The sequence below is a fragment of the Schistocerca cancellata genome, chromosome 2 (genome assembly GCF_023864275.1).
Source record: "Schistocerca cancellata isolate TAMUIC-IGC-003103 chromosome 2, iqSchCanc2.1, whole genome shotgun sequence".
In the NCBI taxonomy this organism is placed as follows: domain Eukaryota; kingdom Metazoa; phylum Arthropoda; class Insecta; order Orthoptera; family Acrididae; genus Schistocerca; species Schistocerca cancellata.
The window spans coordinates 1099561002-1099579532 of NC_064627.1; the positions used below are offsets into that span (position 1 = coordinate 1099561002).

General features: G+C 52.7%; 54 non-coding genes across 54 annotated transcripts; 17 read left to right on the forward strand and 37 right to left on the reverse strand.

Annotated features, from left to right (window-relative positions):
• Window positions 1–466: 466 nt before the first annotated feature.
• On the reverse strand, window positions 467–539 carry Trnav-aac (transfer RNA valine (anticodon AAC)). The gene has a single exon. It is a non-coding gene; the product is annotated as a tRNA-Val (tRNA).
• A 158-nt stretch (window positions 540–697) lies between these two features.
• Window positions 698–770, reverse strand: Trnav-cac (transfer RNA valine (anticodon CAC)). Its single transcript has one exon. It is a non-coding gene; the product is annotated as a tRNA-Val (tRNA).
• Window positions 771–1437: 667 nt separating this feature from the next.
• Trnav-aac (transfer RNA valine (anticodon AAC)) lies at window positions 1438–1510 on the reverse strand. The gene has a single exon. It is a non-coding gene; the product is annotated as a tRNA-Val (tRNA).
• A 158-nt stretch (window positions 1511–1668) lies between these two features.
• Window positions 1669–1741, reverse strand: Trnav-cac (transfer RNA valine (anticodon CAC)). The gene has a single exon. It is a non-coding gene; the product is annotated as a tRNA-Val (tRNA).
• Window positions 1742–2143: 402 nt separating this feature from the next.
• Window positions 2144–2215, forward strand: Trnap-agg (transfer RNA proline (anticodon AGG)). The gene has a single exon. It is a non-coding gene; the product is annotated as a tRNA-Pro (tRNA).
• A 194-nt stretch (window positions 2216–2409) lies between these two features.
• On the reverse strand, window positions 2410–2482 carry Trnav-aac (transfer RNA valine (anticodon AAC)). Its single transcript has one exon. It is a non-coding gene; the product is annotated as a tRNA-Val (tRNA).
• A 158-nt stretch (window positions 2483–2640) lies between these two features.
• Window positions 2641–2713, reverse strand: Trnav-cac (transfer RNA valine (anticodon CAC)). The gene has a single exon. It is a non-coding gene; the product is annotated as a tRNA-Val (tRNA).
• A 402-nt stretch (window positions 2714–3115) lies between these two features.
• On the forward strand, window positions 3116–3187 carry Trnap-agg (transfer RNA proline (anticodon AGG)). Its single transcript has one exon. It is a non-coding gene; the product is annotated as a tRNA-Pro (tRNA).
• Window positions 3188–3381: 194 nt separating this feature from the next.
• Window positions 3382–3454, reverse strand: Trnav-aac (transfer RNA valine (anticodon AAC)). The gene has a single exon. It is a non-coding gene; the product is annotated as a tRNA-Val (tRNA).
• A 158-nt stretch (window positions 3455–3612) lies between these two features.
• On the reverse strand, window positions 3613–3685 carry Trnav-cac (transfer RNA valine (anticodon CAC)). Its single transcript has one exon. It is a non-coding gene; the product is annotated as a tRNA-Val (tRNA).
• Window positions 3686–4087: 402 nt separating this feature from the next.
• On the forward strand, window positions 4088–4159 carry Trnap-agg (transfer RNA proline (anticodon AGG)). The gene has a single exon. It is a non-coding gene; the product is annotated as a tRNA-Pro (tRNA).
• A 194-nt stretch (window positions 4160–4353) lies between these two features.
• Trnav-aac (transfer RNA valine (anticodon AAC)) lies at window positions 4354–4426 on the reverse strand. The gene has a single exon. It is a non-coding gene; the product is annotated as a tRNA-Val (tRNA).
• Window positions 4427–4584: 158 nt separating this feature from the next.
• Window positions 4585–4657, reverse strand: Trnav-cac (transfer RNA valine (anticodon CAC)). The gene has a single exon. It is a non-coding gene; the product is annotated as a tRNA-Val (tRNA).
• A 402-nt stretch (window positions 4658–5059) lies between these two features.
• On the forward strand, window positions 5060–5131 carry Trnap-agg (transfer RNA proline (anticodon AGG)). The gene has a single exon. It is a non-coding gene; the product is annotated as a tRNA-Pro (tRNA).
• A 194-nt stretch (window positions 5132–5325) lies between these two features.
• On the reverse strand, window positions 5326–5398 carry Trnav-aac (transfer RNA valine (anticodon AAC)). The gene has a single exon. It is a non-coding gene; the product is annotated as a tRNA-Val (tRNA).
• Window positions 5399–5556: 158 nt separating this feature from the next.
• Window positions 5557–5629, reverse strand: Trnav-cac (transfer RNA valine (anticodon CAC)). Its single transcript has one exon. It is a non-coding gene; the product is annotated as a tRNA-Val (tRNA).
• A 402-nt stretch (window positions 5630–6031) lies between these two features.
• On the forward strand, window positions 6032–6103 carry Trnap-agg (transfer RNA proline (anticodon AGG)). Its single transcript has one exon. It is a non-coding gene; the product is annotated as a tRNA-Pro (tRNA).
• A 194-nt stretch (window positions 6104–6297) lies between these two features.
• On the reverse strand, window positions 6298–6370 carry Trnav-aac (transfer RNA valine (anticodon AAC)). The gene has a single exon. It is a non-coding gene; the product is annotated as a tRNA-Val (tRNA).
• A 158-nt stretch (window positions 6371–6528) lies between these two features.
• Trnav-cac (transfer RNA valine (anticodon CAC)) lies at window positions 6529–6601 on the reverse strand. Its single transcript has one exon. It is a non-coding gene; the product is annotated as a tRNA-Val (tRNA).
• A 402-nt stretch (window positions 6602–7003) lies between these two features.
• On the forward strand, window positions 7004–7075 carry Trnap-agg (transfer RNA proline (anticodon AGG)). The gene has a single exon. It is a non-coding gene; the product is annotated as a tRNA-Pro (tRNA).
• A 194-nt stretch (window positions 7076–7269) lies between these two features.
• Window positions 7270–7342, reverse strand: Trnav-aac (transfer RNA valine (anticodon AAC)). Its single transcript has one exon. It is a non-coding gene; the product is annotated as a tRNA-Val (tRNA).
• A 158-nt stretch (window positions 7343–7500) lies between these two features.
• On the reverse strand, window positions 7501–7573 carry Trnav-cac (transfer RNA valine (anticodon CAC)). The gene has a single exon. It is a non-coding gene; the product is annotated as a tRNA-Val (tRNA).
• Window positions 7574–7975: 402 nt separating this feature from the next.
• Window positions 7976–8047, forward strand: Trnap-agg (transfer RNA proline (anticodon AGG)). Its single transcript has one exon. It is a non-coding gene; the product is annotated as a tRNA-Pro (tRNA).
• A 194-nt stretch (window positions 8048–8241) lies between these two features.
• Trnav-aac (transfer RNA valine (anticodon AAC)) lies at window positions 8242–8314 on the reverse strand. The gene has a single exon. It is a non-coding gene; the product is annotated as a tRNA-Val (tRNA).
• Window positions 8315–8472: 158 nt separating this feature from the next.
• Trnav-cac (transfer RNA valine (anticodon CAC)) lies at window positions 8473–8545 on the reverse strand. Its single transcript has one exon. It is a non-coding gene; the product is annotated as a tRNA-Val (tRNA).
• Window positions 8546–8946: 401 nt separating this feature from the next.
• Window positions 8947–9018, forward strand: Trnap-agg (transfer RNA proline (anticodon AGG)). Its single transcript has one exon. It is a non-coding gene; the product is annotated as a tRNA-Pro (tRNA).
• A 194-nt stretch (window positions 9019–9212) lies between these two features.
• Trnav-aac (transfer RNA valine (anticodon AAC)) lies at window positions 9213–9285 on the reverse strand. Its single transcript has one exon. It is a non-coding gene; the product is annotated as a tRNA-Val (tRNA).
• A 158-nt stretch (window positions 9286–9443) lies between these two features.
• On the reverse strand, window positions 9444–9516 carry Trnav-cac (transfer RNA valine (anticodon CAC)). The gene has a single exon. It is a non-coding gene; the product is annotated as a tRNA-Val (tRNA).
• A 402-nt stretch (window positions 9517–9918) lies between these two features.
• Trnap-agg (transfer RNA proline (anticodon AGG)) lies at window positions 9919–9990 on the forward strand. The gene has a single exon. It is a non-coding gene; the product is annotated as a tRNA-Pro (tRNA).
• Window positions 9991–10184: 194 nt separating this feature from the next.
• On the reverse strand, window positions 10185–10257 carry Trnav-aac (transfer RNA valine (anticodon AAC)). Its single transcript has one exon. It is a non-coding gene; the product is annotated as a tRNA-Val (tRNA).
• Window positions 10258–10415: 158 nt separating this feature from the next.
• On the reverse strand, window positions 10416–10488 carry Trnav-cac (transfer RNA valine (anticodon CAC)). The gene has a single exon. It is a non-coding gene; the product is annotated as a tRNA-Val (tRNA).
• A 402-nt stretch (window positions 10489–10890) lies between these two features.
• On the forward strand, window positions 10891–10962 carry Trnap-agg (transfer RNA proline (anticodon AGG)). Its single transcript has one exon. It is a non-coding gene; the product is annotated as a tRNA-Pro (tRNA).
• A 194-nt stretch (window positions 10963–11156) lies between these two features.
• Window positions 11157–11229, reverse strand: Trnav-aac (transfer RNA valine (anticodon AAC)). Its single transcript has one exon. It is a non-coding gene; the product is annotated as a tRNA-Val (tRNA).
• Window positions 11230–11387: 158 nt separating this feature from the next.
• On the reverse strand, window positions 11388–11460 carry Trnav-cac (transfer RNA valine (anticodon CAC)). The gene has a single exon. It is a non-coding gene; the product is annotated as a tRNA-Val (tRNA).
• Window positions 11461–11862: 402 nt separating this feature from the next.
• Window positions 11863–11934, forward strand: Trnap-agg (transfer RNA proline (anticodon AGG)). The gene has a single exon. It is a non-coding gene; the product is annotated as a tRNA-Pro (tRNA).
• Window positions 11935–12128: 194 nt separating this feature from the next.
• Trnav-aac (transfer RNA valine (anticodon AAC)) lies at window positions 12129–12201 on the reverse strand. The gene has a single exon. It is a non-coding gene; the product is annotated as a tRNA-Val (tRNA).
• Window positions 12202–12359: 158 nt separating this feature from the next.
• Window positions 12360–12432, reverse strand: Trnav-cac (transfer RNA valine (anticodon CAC)). The gene has a single exon. It is a non-coding gene; the product is annotated as a tRNA-Val (tRNA).
• A 401-nt stretch (window positions 12433–12833) lies between these two features.
• On the forward strand, window positions 12834–12905 carry Trnap-agg (transfer RNA proline (anticodon AGG)). Its single transcript has one exon. It is a non-coding gene; the product is annotated as a tRNA-Pro (tRNA).
• A 194-nt stretch (window positions 12906–13099) lies between these two features.
• Trnav-aac (transfer RNA valine (anticodon AAC)) lies at window positions 13100–13172 on the reverse strand. Its single transcript has one exon. It is a non-coding gene; the product is annotated as a tRNA-Val (tRNA).
• A 158-nt stretch (window positions 13173–13330) lies between these two features.
• Window positions 13331–13403, reverse strand: Trnav-cac (transfer RNA valine (anticodon CAC)). Its single transcript has one exon. It is a non-coding gene; the product is annotated as a tRNA-Val (tRNA).
• Window positions 13404–13804: 401 nt separating this feature from the next.
• Trnap-agg (transfer RNA proline (anticodon AGG)) lies at window positions 13805–13876 on the forward strand. Its single transcript has one exon. It is a non-coding gene; the product is annotated as a tRNA-Pro (tRNA).
• Window positions 13877–14070: 194 nt separating this feature from the next.
• On the reverse strand, window positions 14071–14143 carry Trnav-aac (transfer RNA valine (anticodon AAC)). The gene has a single exon. It is a non-coding gene; the product is annotated as a tRNA-Val (tRNA).
• Window positions 14144–14301: 158 nt separating this feature from the next.
• On the reverse strand, window positions 14302–14374 carry Trnav-cac (transfer RNA valine (anticodon CAC)). The gene has a single exon. It is a non-coding gene; the product is annotated as a tRNA-Val (tRNA).
• Window positions 14375–14776: 402 nt separating this feature from the next.
• Trnap-agg (transfer RNA proline (anticodon AGG)) lies at window positions 14777–14848 on the forward strand. Its single transcript has one exon. It is a non-coding gene; the product is annotated as a tRNA-Pro (tRNA).
• Window positions 14849–15042: 194 nt separating this feature from the next.
• Trnav-aac (transfer RNA valine (anticodon AAC)) lies at window positions 15043–15115 on the reverse strand. The gene has a single exon. It is a non-coding gene; the product is annotated as a tRNA-Val (tRNA).
• A 158-nt stretch (window positions 15116–15273) lies between these two features.
• Trnav-cac (transfer RNA valine (anticodon CAC)) lies at window positions 15274–15346 on the reverse strand. The gene has a single exon. It is a non-coding gene; the product is annotated as a tRNA-Val (tRNA).
• Window positions 15347–15748: 402 nt separating this feature from the next.
• Trnap-agg (transfer RNA proline (anticodon AGG)) lies at window positions 15749–15820 on the forward strand. Its single transcript has one exon. It is a non-coding gene; the product is annotated as a tRNA-Pro (tRNA).
• Window positions 15821–16014: 194 nt separating this feature from the next.
• On the reverse strand, window positions 16015–16087 carry Trnav-aac (transfer RNA valine (anticodon AAC)). The gene has a single exon. It is a non-coding gene; the product is annotated as a tRNA-Val (tRNA).
• A 633-nt stretch (window positions 16088–16720) lies between these two features.
• Window positions 16721–16792, forward strand: Trnap-agg (transfer RNA proline (anticodon AGG)). Its single transcript has one exon. It is a non-coding gene; the product is annotated as a tRNA-Pro (tRNA).
• A 194-nt stretch (window positions 16793–16986) lies between these two features.
• Trnav-aac (transfer RNA valine (anticodon AAC)) lies at window positions 16987–17059 on the reverse strand. The gene has a single exon. It is a non-coding gene; the product is annotated as a tRNA-Val (tRNA).
• Window positions 17060–17217: 158 nt separating this feature from the next.
• Window positions 17218–17290, reverse strand: Trnav-cac (transfer RNA valine (anticodon CAC)). Its single transcript has one exon. It is a non-coding gene; the product is annotated as a tRNA-Val (tRNA).
• Window positions 17291–17692: 402 nt separating this feature from the next.
• On the forward strand, window positions 17693–17764 carry Trnap-agg (transfer RNA proline (anticodon AGG)). Its single transcript has one exon. It is a non-coding gene; the product is annotated as a tRNA-Pro (tRNA).
• A 194-nt stretch (window positions 17765–17958) lies between these two features.
• Trnav-aac (transfer RNA valine (anticodon AAC)) lies at window positions 17959–18031 on the reverse strand. Its single transcript has one exon. It is a non-coding gene; the product is annotated as a tRNA-Val (tRNA).
• A 158-nt stretch (window positions 18032–18189) lies between these two features.
• Window positions 18190–18262, reverse strand: Trnav-cac (transfer RNA valine (anticodon CAC)). Its single transcript has one exon. It is a non-coding gene; the product is annotated as a tRNA-Val (tRNA).
• Between the last annotated feature and the right edge of the window lie 269 nt (window positions 18263–18531).

The window sequence follows — 18531 nt, forward strand, 5'->3', positions numbered from 1 at the left end:
TCATATCAGCAAAAGCAATCACTTTCTCAGCAGCAGGCAGTGCGAGCCCAGGGGCAGCTCTACATGAAGGTACCAATAGCCCAGGAAGGCCGCCGACCGCTGGAATTCGCGCCGCCCCCATCCCGCCAGCCTAAACGAGACTTCCAGAGCACCCTGGAAGACATCGAGGGACTGGAATAACTGGCATTCGCCGTGCCACAAGCTCATTGGTCTAGGGGTATGATTCCTGCTTAGGGTGCAGGTGGTCCCGGGTTGAAATCCTGGACGAGCCCTAGCGTTTTGTGCAAACTGATCACACGTCAGTGGCTGAGTCAGCGCAAAAAGCTCGCCGCCAATGTCAAATGAATTTCTTATTTGATGTGAGGAATTGACACTCTGGTCCGACGCATGAAGGCAATTACGGAGGTTTCGGGTACAGATGGTAGCAGATGCATGTTAGTAAGTCTTGCTTAATGTGATGAAAAAGTGTTTCCGCCCGGGATCGAACCGGGGACCTTCTGCGTGTTAGGCAGACGTGACAACCGCCACACCACGGAAACTGCTTGAGTGCACCTTACTTCACAGACAACTTGTATTGATGTTGCCATCGTAACTAAAAAATTCAATAAATGTGGTACTTGCAAAACGAAGGGACATGCAGCAGATGCACACACGACGAGGCTCACTGGAGTACAATACGACATAGGCAAAAAAATACTGTTCCCGCCCGGGATAGAACCGGGGACCTTCTGCGTGTGAAGCAGACGTGATAACCGCGACACTACGGAAACGACGGAGCCGAGGAGTCCATCCTTGTTCACTCGAACTTGCCTCAGCCTTTCTCTCATCCGCGAATGCACACACGACAGTTCTTTTGTCAGCCTGGAACCCATCGCAGCCGAGGGCTCAACAAGTATTCGTGGTTCTCGAGAGGGTGTCTGCCGTAGCGCCCCTAACGAGATAGCGGCGTTTCGCGCAGTCGTTATTGCAAGTCATATCAGCAAAAGCAATCACTTTCTCAGCAGCAGGCAGTGCGAGCCCAGGGGCAGCTCTACATGAAGGTACCAATAGCCCAGGAAGGCCGCCGACCGCTGGAATTCGCGCCGCCCCCATCCCGCCAGCCTAAACGAGACTTCCAGAGCACCCTGGAAGACATCGAGGGACTGGAATAACTGGCATTCGCCGTGCCACAAGCTCATTGGTCTAGGGGTATGATTCCTGCTTAGGGTGCAGGTGGTCCCGGGTTGAAATCCTGGACGAGCCCTAGTGTTTTGTGCAAACTGATCACACGTCAGTGGCTGAGTCAGCGCAAAAAGCTCGCCGCCAATGTCAAATGAATTTCTTATTTGATGTGAGGAATTGACACTCTGGTCCGACGCATGAAGGCAATTACGGAGGTTTCGGGTACAGATGGTAGCAGATGCATGTTAGTAAGTCTTGCTTAATGTGATGAAAAAGTGTTTCCGCCCGGGATCGAACCGGGGACCTTCTGCGTGTTAGGCAGACGTGACAACCGCCACACCACGGAAACTGCTTGAGTGCACCTTACTTCACAGACAACTTGTATTGATGTTGCCATCGTAACTAAAAAATTCAATAAATGTGGTACTTGCAAAACGAAGGGACATGCAGCAGATGCACACACGACGAGGCTCACTGGAGTACAATACGACATAGGCAAAAAAATACTGTTCCCGCCCGGGATAGAACCGGGGACCTTCTGCGTGTGAAGCAGACGTGATAACCGCGACACTACGGAAACGACGGAGCCGAGGAGTCCATCCTTGTTCACTCGAACTTGCCTCAGCCTTTCTCTCATCCGCGAATGCACACACGACAGTTCTTTTGTCAGCCTGGAACCCATCGCAGCCGAGGGCTCAACAAGTATTCGTGGTTCTCGAGAGGGTGTCTGCCGTAGCGCCCCTAACGAGATAGCGGCGTTTCGCGCAGTCGTTATTGCAAGTCATATCAGCAAAAGCAATCACTTTCTCAGCAGCAGGCAGTGCGAGCCCAGGGGCAGCTCTACATGATGGTACCAATAGCCCAGGAAGGCCGCCGACCGCGGGAATTCGCGCCGCCCCCATCCCGCCAGCCTAAACGAGACTTCCAGAGCACCCTGGAAGACATCGAGGGACTGGAATAACTGGCATTCGACGTGTCACAGGGCTCGTTGGTCTAGGGGTATGATTCCTGCTTAGGGTGCAGGAGGTCCCGGGTTCAAATCCCGGACGAGCCCTAGCGTTTCGTGCAAACTGATCGCACGTCAGTGGCTGAGTCAGCGCAAAAAGCTCGCCGCCAATGTCAAATGAATTTCTTATTTGATGTGAGGAATTGACACTCCGGTCCGACGCATGAAGGCAATTACGAAGGTTTCGGGTACAGATGGTAGCAGATGCATGTTAGTAAGTCTTGCTTAAAGTGATGAAAAAGTGTTTCCGCCCGGGATCGAACCGGGGACCTTCTGCGTGTTAGGCAGACGTGATAACCGCTACACCACGGAAACTGCTTGAGTGCTCCTTACTTCACAGACAACTTGTAGTGATGTTGCCATTGTAACTAAAAAATTCAATAAATGTGGTACTTGCAAAACGAAGGGACATGCAGCAGATGCACACACGACGAGGCTCACTGAGGTACAATACGACATAGGCAGAAAAATACTGTTCCCGCCTGGGATAAAACCGGGGACCTTCTGCGTGTGAAGCAGACGTGATAACCGCTACACTACGGAAACGACGGAGCCGAGGAGTCCATCCTTGTTCACTCGAACTTGCCTCAGCCTTTCTCTCATCCGCGAATGCACACACGACAGTTCTTTTGTCAGCCTGGAACCCATCGCAGCCGAGGGCTCAACAAGTATTCGGGGTTCTCGAGAGGGTGTCTGCCGTAGCGCCCCTAACGAGATAGCGGCGTTTCGCGCAGTCGTTATTGCAAGTCATATCAGCAAAAGCAATCACTTTCTCAGCAGCAGGCAGTGCGAGCCCAGGGGCAGCTCTACATGATGGTACCAATAGCCCAGGAAGGCCGCCGACCGCTGGAATTCGCGCCGCCCCCATCCCGCCAGCCTAAACGAGACTTCCAGAGCACCCTGGAAGACATCGAGGGACTGGAATAACTGGCATTCGACGTGTCACAGGGCTCGTTGGTCTAGGGGTATGATTCCTGCTTAGGGTGCAGGAGGTCCCGGGTTCAAATCCCGGACGAGCCCTAGCGTTTCGTGCAAACTGATCGCACGTCAGTGGCTGAGTCAGCGCAAAAAGCTCGCCGCCAATGTCAAATGAATTTCTTATTTGATGTGAGGAATTGACACTCTGGTCCGACGCATGAAGGCAATTACGAAGGTTTCGGGTACAGATGGTAGCAGATGCATGTTAGTAAGTCTTGCTTAAAGTGATGAAAAAGTGTTTCCGCCCGGGATCGAACCGGGGACCTTCTGCGTGTTAGGCAGACGTGATAACCGCTACACCACGGAAACTGCTTGAGTGCTCCTTACTTCACAGACAACTTGTAGTGATGTTGCCATTGTAACTAAAAAATTCAATAAATGTGGTACTTGCAAAACGAAGGGACATGCAGCAGATGCACACACGACGAGGCTCACTGAGGTACAATACGACATAGGCAGGAAAATACTGTTCCCGCCCGGGATAGAACCGGGGACCTTCTGCGTGTGAAGCAGACGTGATAACCGCTACACTACGGAAACGACGGAGCCGAGGAGTCCATCCTTGTTCACTCGAACTTGCCTCAGCCTTTCTCTCATCCGCGAATGCACACACGACAGTTCTTTTGTCAGCCTGGAACCCATCGCAGCCGAGGGCTCAACAAGTATTCGGGGTTCTCGAGAGGGTGTCTGCCGTAGCGCCCCTAACGAGATAGCGGCGTTTCGCGCAGTCGTTATTGCAAGTCATATCAGCAAAAGCAATCACTTTCTCAGCAGCAGGCAGTGCGAGCCCAGGGGCAGCTCTACATGATGGTACCAATAGCCCAGGAAGGCCGCCGACCGCTGGAATTCGCGCCGCCCCCATCCCGCCAGCCTAAACGAGACTTCCAGAGCACCCTGGAAGACATCGAGGGACTGGAATAACTGGCATTCGACGTGTCACAGGGCTCGTTGGTCTAGGGGTATGATTCCTGCTTAGGGTGCAGGAGGTCCCGGGTTCAAATCCCGGACGAGCCCTAGCGTTTCGTGCAAACTGATCGCACGTCAGTGGCTGAGTCAGCGCAAAAAGCTCGCCGCCAATGTCAAATGAATTTCTTATTTGATGTGAGGAATTGACACTCTGGTCCGACGCATGAAGGCAATTACGAAGGTTTCGGGTACAGATGGTAGCAGATGCATGTTAGTAAGTCTTGCTTAAAGTGATGAAAAAGTGTTTCCGCCCGGGATCGAACCGGGGACCTTCTGCGTGTTAGGCAGACGTGATAACCGCTACACCACGGAAACTGCTTGAGTGCTCCTTACTTCACAGACAACTTGTAGTGATGTTGCCATTGTAACTAAAAAATTCAATAAATGTGGTACTTGCAAAACGAAGGGACATGCAGCAGATGCACACACGACGAGGCTCACTGAGGTACAATACGACATAGGCAGGAAAATACTGTTCCCGCCCGGGATAGAACCGGGGACCTTCTGCGTGTGAAGCAGACGTGATAACCGCTACACTACGGAAACGACGGAGCCGAGGAGTCCATCCTTGTTCACTCGAACTTGCCTCAGCCTTTCTCTCATCCGCGAATGCACACACGACAGTTCTTTTGTCAGCCTGGAACCCATCGCAGCCGAGGGCTCAACAAGTATTCGGGGTTCTCGAGAGGGTGTCTGCCGTAGCGCCCCTAACGAGATAGCGGCGTTTCGCGCAGTCGTTATTGCAAGTCATATCAGCAAAAGCAATCACTTTCTCAGCAGCAGGCAGTGCGAGCCCAGGGGCAGCTCTACATGATGGTACCAATAGCCCAGGAAGGCCGCCGACCGCTGGAATTCGCGCCGCCCCCATCCCGCCAGCCTAAACGAGACTTCCAGAGCACCCTGGAAGACATCGAGGGACTGGAATAACTGGCATTCGACGTGTCACAGGGCTCGTTGGTCTAGGGGTATGATTCCTGCTTAGGGTGCAGGAGGTCCCGGGTTCAAATCCCGGACGAGCCCTAGCGTTTCGTGCAAACTGATCGCACGTCAGTGGCTGAGTCAGCGCAAAAAGCTCGCCGCCAATGTCAAATGAATTTCTTATTTGATGTGAGGAATTGACACTCTGGTCCGACGCATGAAGGCAATTACGAAGGTTTCGGGTACAGATGGTAGCAGATGCATGTTAGTAAGTCTTGCTTAAAGTGATGAAAAAGTGTTTCCGCCCGGGATCGAACCGGGGACCTTCTGCGTGTTAGGCAGACGTGATAACCGCTACACCACGGAAACTGCTTGAGTGCTCCTTACTTCACAGACAACTTGTAGTGATGTTGCCATTGTAACTAAAAAATTCAATAAATGTGGTACTTGCAAAACGAAGGGACATGCAGCAGATGCACACACGACGAGGCTCACTGAGGTACAATACGACATAGGCAGGAAAATACTGTTCCCGCCCGGGATAGAACCGGGGACCTTCTGCGTGTGAAGCAGACGTGATAACCGCTACACTACGGAAACGACGGAGCCGAGGAGTCCATCCTTGTTCACTCGAACTTGCCTCAGCCTTTCTCTCATCCGCGAATGCACACACGACAGTTCTTTTGTCAGCCTGGAACCCATCGCAGCCGAGGGCTCAACAAGTATTCGGGGTTCTCGAGAGGGTGTCTGCCGTAGCGCCCCTAACGAGATAGCGGCGTTTCGCGCAGTCGTTATTGCAAGTCATATCAGCAAAAGCAATCACTTTCTCAGCAGCAGGCAGTGCGAGCCCAGGGGCAGCTCTACATGATGGTACCAATAGCCCAGGAAGGCCGCCGACCGCTGGAATTCGCGCCGCCCCCATCCCGCCAGCCTAAACGAGACTTCCAGAGCACCCTGGAAGACATCGAGGGACTGGAATAACTGGCATTCGACGTGTCACAGGGCTCGTTGGTCTAGGGGTATGATTCCTGCTTAGGGTGCAGGAGGTCCCGGGTTCAAATCCCGGACGAGCCCTAGCGTTTCGTGCAAACTGATCGCACGTCAGTGGCTGAGTCAGCGCAAAAAGCTCGCCGCCAATGTCAAATGAATTTCTTATTTGATGTGAGGAATTGACACTCTGGTCCGACGCATGAAGGCAATTACGAAGGTTTCGGGTACAGATGGTAGCAGATGCATGTTAGTAAGTCTTGCTTAAAGTGATGAAAAAGTGTTTCCGCCCGGGATCGAACCGGGGACCTTCTGCGTGTTAGGCAGACGTGATAACCGCTACACCACGGAAACTGCTTGAGTGCTCCTTACTTCACAGACAACTTGTAGTGATGTTGCCATTGTAACTAAAAAATTCAATAAATGTGGTACTTGCAAAACGAAGGGACATGCAGCAGATGCACACACGACGAGGCTCACTGAGGTACAATACGACATAGGCAGGAAAATACTGTTCCCGCCCGGGATAGAACCGGGGACCTTCTGCATGTGAAGCAGACGTGATAACCGCTACACTACGGAAACGACGGAGCCGAGGAGTCCATCCTTGTTCACTCGAACTTGCCTCAGCCTTTCTCTCATCCGCGAATGCACACACGACAGTTCTTTTGTCAGCCTGGAACCCATCGCAGCCGAGGGCTCAACAAGTATTCGGGGTTCTCGAGAGGGTGTCTGCCGTAGCGCCCCTAACGAGATAGCGGCGTTTCGCGCAGTCGTTATTGCAAGTCATATCAGCAAAAGCAATCACTTTCTCAGCAGCAGGCAGTGCGAGCCCAGGGGCAGCTCTACATGATGGTACCAATAGCCCAGGAATGCCGCCGACCGCTGGAATTCGCGCCGCCCCCATCCCGCCAGCCTAAACGAGACTTCCAGAGCACCCTGGAAGACATCGAGGGACTGGAATAACTGGCATTCGACGTGTCACAGGGCTCGTTGGTCTAGGGGTATGATTCCTGCTTAGGGTGCAGGAGGTCCCGGGTTCAAATCCCGGACGAGCCCTAGCGTTTCGTGCAAACTGATCGCACGTCAGTGGCTGAGTCAGCGCAAAAAGCTCGCCGCCAATGTCAAATGAATTTCTTATTTGATGTGAGGAATTGACACTCTGGTCCGACGCATGAAGGCAATTACGAAGGTTTCGGGTACAGATGGTAGCAGATGCATGTTAGTAAGTCTTGCTTAAAGTGATGAAAAAGTGTTTCCGCCCGGGATCGAACCGGGGACCTTCTGCGTGTTAGGCAGACGTGATAACCGCTACACCACGGAAACTGCTTGAGTGCTCCTTACTTCACAGACAACTTGTAGTGATGTTGCCATTGTAACTAAAAAATTCAATAAATGTGGTACTTGCAAAACGAAGGGACATGCAGCAGATGCACACACGACGAGGCTCACTGAGGTACAATACGACATAGGCAGGAAAATACTGTTCCCGCCTGGGATAGAACCGGGGACCTTCTGCGTGTGAAGCAGACGTGATAACCGCTACACTACGGAAACGACGGAGCCGAGGAGTCCATCCTTGTTCACTCGAACTTGCCTCAGCCTTTCTCTCATCCGCGAATGCACACACGACAGTTCTTTTGTCAGCCTGGAACCCATCGCAGCCGAGGGCTCAACAAGTATTCGGGGTTCTCGAGAGGGTGTCTGCCGTAGCGCCCCTAACGAGATAGCGGCGTTTCGCGCAGTCGTTATTGCAAGTCATATCAGCAAAAGCAATCACTTTCTCAGCAGCAGGCAGTGCGAGCCCAGGGGCAGCTCTACATGATGGTACCAATAGCCCAGGAAGGCCGCCGACCGCTGGAATTCGCGCCGCCCCCATCCCGCCAGCCTAAACGAGACTTCCAGAGCACCCTGGAAGACATCGAGGGACTGGAATAACTGGCATTCGACGTGTCACAGGGCTCGTTGGTCTAGGGGTATGATTCCTGCTTAGGGTGCAGGAGGTCCCGGGTTCAAATCCCGGACGAGCCCTAGCGTTTCGTGCAAACTGATCGCACGTCAGTGGCTGAGTCAGCGCAAAAAGCTCGCCGCCAATGTCAAATGAATTTCTTATTTGATGTGAGGAATTGACACTCTGGTCCGACGCATGAAGGCAATTACGAAGGTTTCGGGTACAGATGGTAGCAGATGCATGTTAGTAAGTCTTGCTTAAAGTGATGAAAAAGTGTTTCCGCCCGGGATCGAACCGGGGACCTTCTGCGAGTTAGGCAGACGTGATAACCGCTACACCACGGAAACTGCTTGAGTGCTCCTTACTTCACAGACAACTTGTAGTGATGTTGCCATTGTAACTAAAAAATTCAATAAATGTGGTACTTGCAAAACGAAGGGACATGCAGCAGATGCACACACGACGAGGCTCACTGAGGTACAATACGACATAGGCAGGAAAATACTGTTCCCGCCCGGGATAGAACCGGGGACCTTCTGCGTGTGAAGCAGACGTGATAACCGCTACACTACGGAAACGACGGAGCCGAGGAGTCCATCCTTGTTCACTCGAACTTGCCTCAGCCTTTCTCTCATCCGCGAATGCACACACGGCAGTTCTTTTGTCAGCCTGGAACCCATCGCAGCCGAGGGCTCAAGAAGTCTTCGGGGTTCTCGAGAGGGTGTCTGCCGTAGCGCCCCTAACGAGATAGCGGCGTTTCGCGCAGTCGTTATTGCAAGTCATATCAGCAAAAGCAATCACTTTCTCAGCAGCAGGCAGTGCGAGCCCAGGGGCAGCTCTACATGAAGGTACCAATAGCCCAGGAAGGCCGCCGACCGCGGGAATTCGCGCCGCCCCCATCCCGCCAGCCTAAACGAGACTTCCAGAGCACCCTGGAAGACATCGAGGGACTGGAATAACTGGCATTCGCCGTGCCACAAGCTCGTTGGTCTAGGGGTATGATTCCTGCTTAGGGTGCAGGTGGTCCCGGGTTCAAATCCTGGACGAGCCCTAGCGTTTTGTGCAAACTGATCACACGTCAGTGGCTGAGTCAGCGCAAAAAGCTCGCCGCCAATGTCAAATGAATTTCTTATTTGATGTGAGCAATTGACACTCTGGTCCGACGCATGAAGGCAATTACGGAGTTTTCGGGTACAGATGGTAGCAGATGCATGTTAGTAAGTCTTGCTTAATGTGAGGAAAAAGTGTTTCCGCCCGGGATCGAACCGGGGACCTTCTGCGTGTTAGGCAGACGTGACAACCGCCACACCACGGAAACTGCTTGAGTGCACCTTACTTCACAGACAACTTGTATTGATGTTGCCATCGTAACTAAAAAATTCAATAAATGTGGTACTTGCAAAACGAAGGGACATGCAGCAGATGCACACACGACGAGGCTCACTGGAGTACAATACGACATAGGCAAAAAAATACTGTTCCCGCCCGGGATAGAACCGGGGACCTTCTGCGTGTGAAGCAGACGTGATAACCGCTACACTACGGAAACGACGGAGCCGAGGAGTCCATCCTTGTTCACTCGAACTTGCCTCAGCCTTTCTCTCATCCGCGAATGCACACACGACAGTTCTTTTGTCAGCCTGGAACCCATCGCAGCCGAGGGCTCAACAAGTATTCGGGGTTCTCGAGAGGGTGTCTGCCGTAGCGCCCCTAACGAGATAGCGGCGTTTCGCGCAGTCGTTATTGCAAGTCATATCAGCAAAAGCAATCACTTTCTCAGCAGCAGGCAGTGCGAGCCCAGGGGCAGCTCTACATGATGGTACCAATAGCCCAGGAAGGCCGCCGACCGCGGGAATTCGCGCCGCCCCCATCCCGCCAGCCTAAACGAGACTTCCAGAGCACCCTGGAAGACATCGAGGGACTGGAATAACTGGCATTCGACGTGTCACAGGGCTCGTTGGTCTAGGGGTATGATTCCTGCTTAGGGTGCAGGAGGTCCCGGGTTCAAATCCCGGACGAGCCCTAGCGTTTCGTGCAAACTGATCGCACGTCAGTGGCTGAGTCAGCGCAAAAAGCTCGCCGCCAATGTCAAATGAATTTCTTATTTGATGTGAGGAATTGACACTCCGGTCCGACGCATGAAGGCAATTACGAAGGTTTCGGGTACAGATGGTAGCAGATGCATGTTAGTAAGTCTTGCTTAAAGTGATGAAAAAGTGTTTCCGCCCGGGATCGAACCGGGGACCTTCTGCGTGTTAGGCAGACGTGATAACCGCTACACCACGGAAACTGCTTGAGTGCTCCTTACTTCACAGACAACTTGTAGTGATGTTGCCATTGTAACTAAAAAATTCAATAAATGTGGTACTTGCAAAACGAAGGGACATGCAGCAGATGCACACACGACGAGGCTCACTGAGGTACAATACGACATAGGCAGGAAAATACTGTTCCCGCCCGGGATAAAACCGGGGACCTTCTGCGTGTGAAGCAGACGTGATAACCGCTACACTACGGAAACGACGGAGCCGAGGAGTCCATCCTTGTTCACTCGAACTTGCCTCAGCCTTTCTCTCATCCGCGAATGCACACACGACAGTTCTTTTGTCAGCCTGGAACCCATCGCAGCCGAGGGCTCAACAAGTATTCGGGGTTCTCGAGAGGGTGTCTGCCGTAGCGCCCCTAACGAGATAGCGGCGTTTCGCGCAGTCGTTATTGCAAGTCATATCAGCAAAAGCAATCACTTTCTCAGCAGCAGGCAGTGCGAGCCCAGGGGCAGCTCTACATGAAGGTAGCAATAGCCCAGGAAGGCCGCCGACCGCGGGAATTCGCGCCGCCCCCATCCCGCCAGCCTAAACGAGACTTCCAGAGCACCCTGGAAGACATCGAGGGACTGGAATAACTGGCATTCGACGTGTCACAGGGCTCGTTGGTCTAGGGGTATGATTCCTGCTTAGGGTGCAGGAGGTCCCGGGTTCAAATCCCGGACGAGCCCTAGCGTTTCGTGCAAACTGATCGCACGTCAGTGGCTGAGTCAGCGCAAAAAGCTCGCCGCCAATGTCAAATGAATTTCTTATTTGATGTGAGCAATTGACACTTTGGTCCGACGCATGAAGGCAATTACGAAGGTTTCGGGTACAGATGGTAGCAGATGCATGTTAGTAAGTCTTGCTTAAAGTGATGAAAAAGTGTTTCCGCCCGGGATCGAACCGGGGACCTTCTGCGTGTTAGGCAGACGTGATAACCGCTACACCACGGAAACTGCTTGAGTGCTCCTTACTTCACAGACAACTTGTAGTGATGTTGCCATTGTAACTAAAAAATTCAATAAATGTGGTACTTGCAAAACGAAGGGACATGCAGCAGATGCACACACGACGAGGCTCACTGAGGTACAATACGACATAGGCAGGAAAATACTGTTCCCGCCCGGGATAGAACCGGGGACCTTCTGCGTGTGAAGCAGACGTGATAACCGCTACACTACGGAAACGACGGAGCCGAGGAGTCCATCCTTGTTCACTCGAACTTGCCTCAGCCTTTCTCTCATCCGCGAATGCACACACGACAGTTCTTTTGTCAGCCTGGAACCCATCGCAGCCGAGGGCTCAACAAGTATTCGGGGTTCTCGAGAGGGTGTCTGCCGTAGCGCCCCTAACGAGATAGCGGCGTTTCGCGCAGTCGTTATTGCAAGTCATATCAGCAAAAGCAATCACTTTCTCAGCAGCAGGCAGTGCGAGCCCAGGGGCAGCTCTACATGATGGTACCAATAGCCCAGGAATGCCGCCGACCGCTGGAATTCGCGCCGCCCCCATCCCGCCAGCCTAAACGAGACTTCCAGAGCACCCTGGAAGACATCGAGGGACTGGAATAACTGGCATTCGACGTGTCACAGGGCTCGTTGGTCTAGGGGTATGATTCCTGCTTAGGGTGCAGGAGGTCCCGGGTTCAAATCCCGGACGAGCCCTAGCGTTTCGTGCAAACTGATCGCACGTCAGTGGCTGAGTCAGCGCAAAAAGCTCGCCGCCAATGTCAAATGAATTTCTTATTTGATGTGAGGAATTGACACTCTGGTCCGACGCATGAAGGCAATTACGAAGGTTTCGGGTACAGATGGTAGCAGATGCATGTTAGTAAGTCTTGCTTAAAGTGATGAAAAAGTGTTTCCGCCCGGGATCGAACCGGGGACCTTCTGCGTGTTAGGCAGACGTGATAACCGCTACACCACGGAAACTCCTTGAGTGCTCCTTACTTCACAGACAACTTGTAGTGATGTTGCCATTGTAACTAAAAAATTCAATAAATGTGGTACTTGCAAAACGAAGGGACATGCAGCAGATGCACACACGACGAGGCTCACTGAGGTACAATACGACATAGGCAGGAAAATACTGTTCCCGCCCGGGATAGAACCGGGGACCTTCTGCGTGTGAAGCAGACGTGATAACCGCTACACTACGGAAACGACGGAGCCGAGGAGTCCATCCTTGTTCACTCGAACTTGCCTCAGCCTTTCTCTCATCCGCGAATGCACACACGACAGTTCTTTTGTCAGCCTGGAACCCATCGCAGCCGAGGGCTCAACAAGTATTCGGGGTTCTCGAGAGGGTGTCTGCCGTAGCGCCCCTAACGAGATAGCGGCGTTTCGCGCAGTCGTTATTGCAAGTCATATCAGCAAAAGCAATCACTTTCTCAGCAGCAGGCAGTGCGAGCCCAGGGGCAGCTCTACATGAAGGTAGCAATAGCCCAGGAAGGCCGCCGACCGCGGGAATTCGCGCCGCCCCCATCCCGCCAGCCTAAACGAGACTTCCAGAGCACCCTGGAAGACATCGAGGGACTGGAATAACTGGCATTCGCCGTGCCACAAGCTCGTTGGTCTAGGGGTATGATTCCTGCTTAGGGTGCAGGTGGTCCCGGGTTCAAATCCTGGACGAGCCCTAGCGTTTTGTGCAAACTGATCACACGTCAGTGGCTGAGTCAGCGCAAAAAGCTCGCCGCCAATGTCAAATGAATTTCTTATTTGATGTGAGCAATTGACACTCTGGTCCGACGCATGAAGGCAATTACGGAGGTTTCGGGTACAGATGGTAGCAGATGCATGTTAGTAAGTCTTGCTTAATGTGATGAAAAAGTGTTTCCGCCCGGGATCGAACCGGGGACCTTCTGCGTGTTAGGCAGACGTGACAACCGCCACACCACGGAAACTGCTTGAGTGCACCTTACTTCACAGACAACTTGTATTGATGTTGCCATCGTAACTAAAAAATTCAATAAATGTGGTACTTGCAAAACGAAGGGACATGCAGCAGATGCACACACGACGAGGCTCACTGGAGTACAATACGACATAGGCAAAAAAATACTGTTCCCGCCCGGGATAGAACCGGGGACCTTCTGCGTGTGAAGCAGACGTGATAACCGCTACACTACGGAAACGACGGAGCCGAGGAGTCCATCCTTGTTCACTCGAACTTGCCTCAGCCTTTCTCTCATCCGCGAATGCACACACGACAGTTCTTTTGTCAGCCTGGAACCCATCGCAGCCGAGGGCTCAACAAGTATTCGGGGTTCTCGAGACGGTGTCTGCCGTAGCGCCCCTAACGAGATAGCGGCGTTTCGCGCAGTCGTTATTGCAAGTCATATCAGCAAAAGCAATCACTTTCTCAGCAGCAGGCAGTGCGAGCCCAGGGGCAGCTCTACATGAAGGTAGCAATAGCCCAGGAAGGCCGCCGACCGCGGGAATTCGCGCCGCCCCCATCCCGCCAGCCTAAACGAGACTTCCAGAGCACCCTGGAAGACATCGAGGGACTGGAATAACTGGCATTCGCCGTGCCACAAGCTCGTTGGTCTAGGGGTATGATTCCTGCTTAGGGTGCAGGTGGTCCCGGGTTCAAATCCTGGACGAGCCCTAGCGTTTTGTGCAAACTGATCACACGTCAGTGGCTGAGTCAGCGCAAAAAGCTCGCCGCCAATGTCAAATGAATTTCTTATTTGATGTGAGCAATTGACACTCTGGTCCGACGCATGAAGGCAATTACGGAGGTTTCGGGTACAGATGGTAGCAGATGCATGTTAGTAAGTCTTGCTTAATGTGATGAAAAAGTGTTTCCGCCCGGGATCGAACCGGGGACCTTCTGCGTGTTAGGCAGACGTGACAACCGCCACACCACGGAAACTGCTTGAGTGCACCTTACTTCACAGACAACTTGTATTGATGTTGCCATCGTAACTAAAAAATTCAATAAATGTGGTACTTGCAAAACGAAGGGACATGCAGCAGATGCACACACGACGAGGCTCACTGGAGTACAATACGACATAGGCAAAAAAATACTGTTCCCGCCCGGGATAGAACCGGGGACCTTCTGCGTGTGAAGCAGACGTGATAACCGCTACACTACGGAAACGACGGAGCCGAGGAGTCCATCCTTGTTCACTCGAACTTGCCTCAGCCTTTCTCTCATCCGCGAATGCACACACGACAGTTCTTTTGTCAGCCTGGAACCCATCGCAGCCGAGGGCTCAACAAGTATTCGGGGTTCTCGAGAGGGTGTCTGCCGTAGCGCCCCTAACGAGATAGCGGCGTTTCGCGCAGTCGTTATTGCAAGTCATATCAGCAAAAGCAATCACTTTCTCAGCAGCAGGCAGTGCGAGCCCAGGGGCAGCTCTACATGATGGTACCAATAGCCCAGGAAGGCCGCCGACCGCGGGAATTCGCGCCGCCCCCATCCCGCCAGCCAAAACGAGACTTCCAGAGCACCCTGGAAGACATCGAAGGACTGGAATAACTGGCATTCGACGTGTCACAGGGCTCGTTGGTCTAGGGGTATGATTCCTGCTTAGGGTGCAGGAGGTCCCGGGTTCAAATCCCGGACGAGCCCTAGCGTTTCGTGCAAACTGATCGCACGTCAGTGGCTGAGTCAGCGCAAAAAGCTCGCCGCCAATGTCAAATGAATTTCTTATTTGATGTGAGCAATTGACACTCTGGTCCGACGCATGAAGGCAATTACGAAGGTTTCGGGTACAGATGGTAGCAGACGCATGTTAGTAAGTCTTGCTTAAAGTGATGAAAAAGTGTTTCCGCCCGGGATCGAACCGGGGACCTTCTGCGTGTTAGGCAGACGTGATAACCGCTACACCACGGAAACTGCTTGAGTGCTCCTTACTTCACAGACAACTTGTAGTGATGTTGCCATTGTAACTAAAAAATTCAATAAATGTGGTACTTGCAAAACGAAGGGACATGCAGCAGATGCACACACGACGAGGCTCACTGAGATACAATACGACATAGGCAGGAAAATACTGTTCCCGCCCGGGATAGAACCGGGGACCTTCTGCGTGTGAAGCAGACGTGATAACCGCTACACTACGGAAACGACGCAGCCGAGGAGTCCATCCTTGTTCACTCGAACTTGCCTCAGCCTTTCTCTCATCCGCGAATGCACACACGACAGTTCTTTTGTCAGCCTGGAACCCATCGCAGCCGAGGGCTCAAGAAGTCTTCGGGGTTCTCGAGAGGGTGTCTGCCGTAGCACCCCTAACGAGATAGCGGCGTTTCGCGCAGTCGTTATTGCAAGTCATATCAGCAAAAGCAATCACTTTCTCAGCAGCAGGCAGTGCGAGCCCAGGGGCAGCTCTACATGAAGGTACCAATAGCCCAGGAAGGCCGCCGACCGCGGGAATTCGCGCCGCCCCCATCCCGCCAGCCTAAACGAGACTTCCAGAGCACCCTGGAAGACATCGAGGGACTGGAATAACTGGCATTCGACGTGGCACAGGGCTCGTTGGTCTAGGGGTATGATTTCTGCTTAGGGTGCAGGAGGTCCCGGGTTCAAATCCCGGACGAGCCCTAGCGTTTTGTACAAACTGATCGCACGTCAGTGGCTGAGTCAGCGCAAAAAGCTCGCCGCCAATGTCAAATGAATTTCTTATTTGATGTGAGCAATTGACACTCTGGTCCGACACATGAAGGCAATTACGAAGGTTTCGGGTACAGATGGTAGCAGATGCATGTTAGTAAGTCTTGCTTAAAGTGATGAAAAAGTTTTTCCGTTCGGGATCGAACCGGGGACCTTCTGCGTGTTAGGCAGACGTGATAACCGCTACACCACGGAAACTGCTTGAGTGCACCTTACTTCACAGACAACTTGTAGTGATGTTGCCATCGTAACTAAAAAATTCAATAAATGTGGTACTTGCAAAACGAAGGGACATGCAGCAGATGCACACACGACGAGGCTCACTGAGGTACAATACGACATAGGCAGGAAAACACTGTTCCCGGCCTTGATAGAACCGGGGACCTTCTGCGTGTGAAGCAGACGTGATAACCGCTACACTACGGAAACGACGGAGCCGAGGAGTCCATCCTTGTTCACTCGAACTTGCCTCAGCCTTTCTCTCATCCGCGAATGCACACACGACAGTTCTTTTGTCAGCCTGGAACCCATCGCAGCCGAGGGCTCAACAAGTATTCGGGGTTCTCGAGAGGGTGTCTGCCGTAGCGCCCCTAACGAGATAGCGGCGTTTCGCGCAGTCGTTATTGCAAGTCATATCAGCAAAAGCAATCACTTTCTCAGCAGCAGGCAGTGCGAGCCCAGGGGCAGCTCTACATGATGGTACCAATAGCCCAGGAAGGCCGCCGACCGCGGGAATTCGCGCCGCCCCCATCCCGCCAGCCTAAACGAGACTTCCAGAGCACCCTGGAAGACACCGAAGGACTGGAATAACTGGTATTCGATGTGTCACAGGGCTCGTTGGTCTAGGGGTATGATTCCTGCTTAGGGTGCAGGAGGTCCCGGGTTCAAATCCCGGACGAGCCGTAGCGTTTCGTGCAAACTGATCGCACGTCAGTGGCTGAGTCAGCGCAAAAAGCTCGCCGCCAATGTCAAATGAATTTCTTATTTGATGTGAGCAATTGACACTCTGGTCCGACGCATGAAGGCAATTACGAAGGTTTCGGGTACAGATGGTAGCAGATGCATGTTAGTAAGTCTTGCTTAAAGTGATGAAAAAGTGTTTCCGCCCGGGATCGAACCGGGGACCTTCTGCGTGTTATGCAGACGTGATAACCGCTACACCACAGAAACTGCTTGAGTGCTCCTTACTTCACAGACAACTTGTAGTGATGTTGCCATCGTAACTAAAAAATTCAATAAATGTGGTACTTGCAAAACGAAGGAACATGCAGCAGATGCACACACGACGAGGCTCACTGGAGTACAATACGACATAGGCAGGAAAATACTGTTCCCGCCCGGGATCGAACCGGGGACCTTCTGCGTGTGAAGCAGACGTGATAACCGCTACACTACGGAAACGACGGAGCCGAGGAGTCCATCCTTGTTCACTCGAACTTGCCTCAGCCTTTCTCTCATCCGCGAATGCACACACGACAGTTCTTTTCTCAGCCTGGAACCCATCGCAGCCGAGGGCTCAAGAAGTCTTCGGGGTTCTCGAGAGGGTGTCTGCCGTAGCACCCCTAACGAGATAGCGGCGTTTCGCGCAGTCGTTATTGCAAGTCATATCAGCAAAAGCAATCACTTTCTCAGCAGCAGGCAGTGCGAGCCCAGGGGCAGCTCTACATGAAGGTACCAATAGCCCAGGAAGTCCGCCGACCGCGGGAATTCGCGCCGCCCCCATCCCGCCAGCCTAAACGAGACTTCCAGAGCACCCTGGAAGACATCGAGGGACTGGAATAACTGGCATTCGACGTGCCACAGGGCTCGTTGGTCTAGGGGTATGATTCCTGCTTAGGGTGCAGGAGGTCCCGGGTTCAAATCCCAGACGAGCCCTAGCGTTTTGTGCAAACTGATCGCACGTCAGTGGCTGAGTCAGCGCAAAAAGCTCGCCGCCAATGTCAAATGAATTTCTTATTTGATGTGAGCAATTGACACTCTGGTCACACGCATGAAGGCAATTACGAAGGTTTCGGGTACAGATGGTAGCAGATGCATGTTAGTAAGTCTTGCTTAAAGTGATGAAAAAGTTTTTCCGTCCGGGATCGAACCGGGGACCTTCTGCGTGTTAGGCAGACGTGATAACCGCTACACCACGGAAACTGCTTGAGTGCACCTTACTTCACAGACAACTTGTACTGATGTTGCCATCGTAACTAAAAAATTCAATAAATGTGGTACTTGCAAAACGAAGGGACATGCAGCAGATGCACACACGACGGGGCTCACTGGAGTACACTACGACATAGGCAGGAAAATACTGTTCCCACCCGGGATTGAACCGGAGACATTTTGCGTGTGAAGCAGACGTGATAACCGCTACACTACGGAAACGACGGAGCCGAGGAGTCCATCCTTGTTCACTCGAACTTGCCTCAGCCTTTCTCTCATCCGCGAATGCACACACGACAGTTCTTTTGTCAGCCTGGAACCCATCGCAGCAGAGGGCTCAAGAAGTCTTCGGGGTTCTCGAGAGGGTGTCTGCCGCAGCGCCCCTAACGAGATAGCGGCGTTTTGCGCAGTCGTTATTGCAAGTCATATCAGCAAAAGCAATCACTTTCTCAGCAGCAGGCAGTGCGAGCCCAGGGGCAGCTCTACATGAA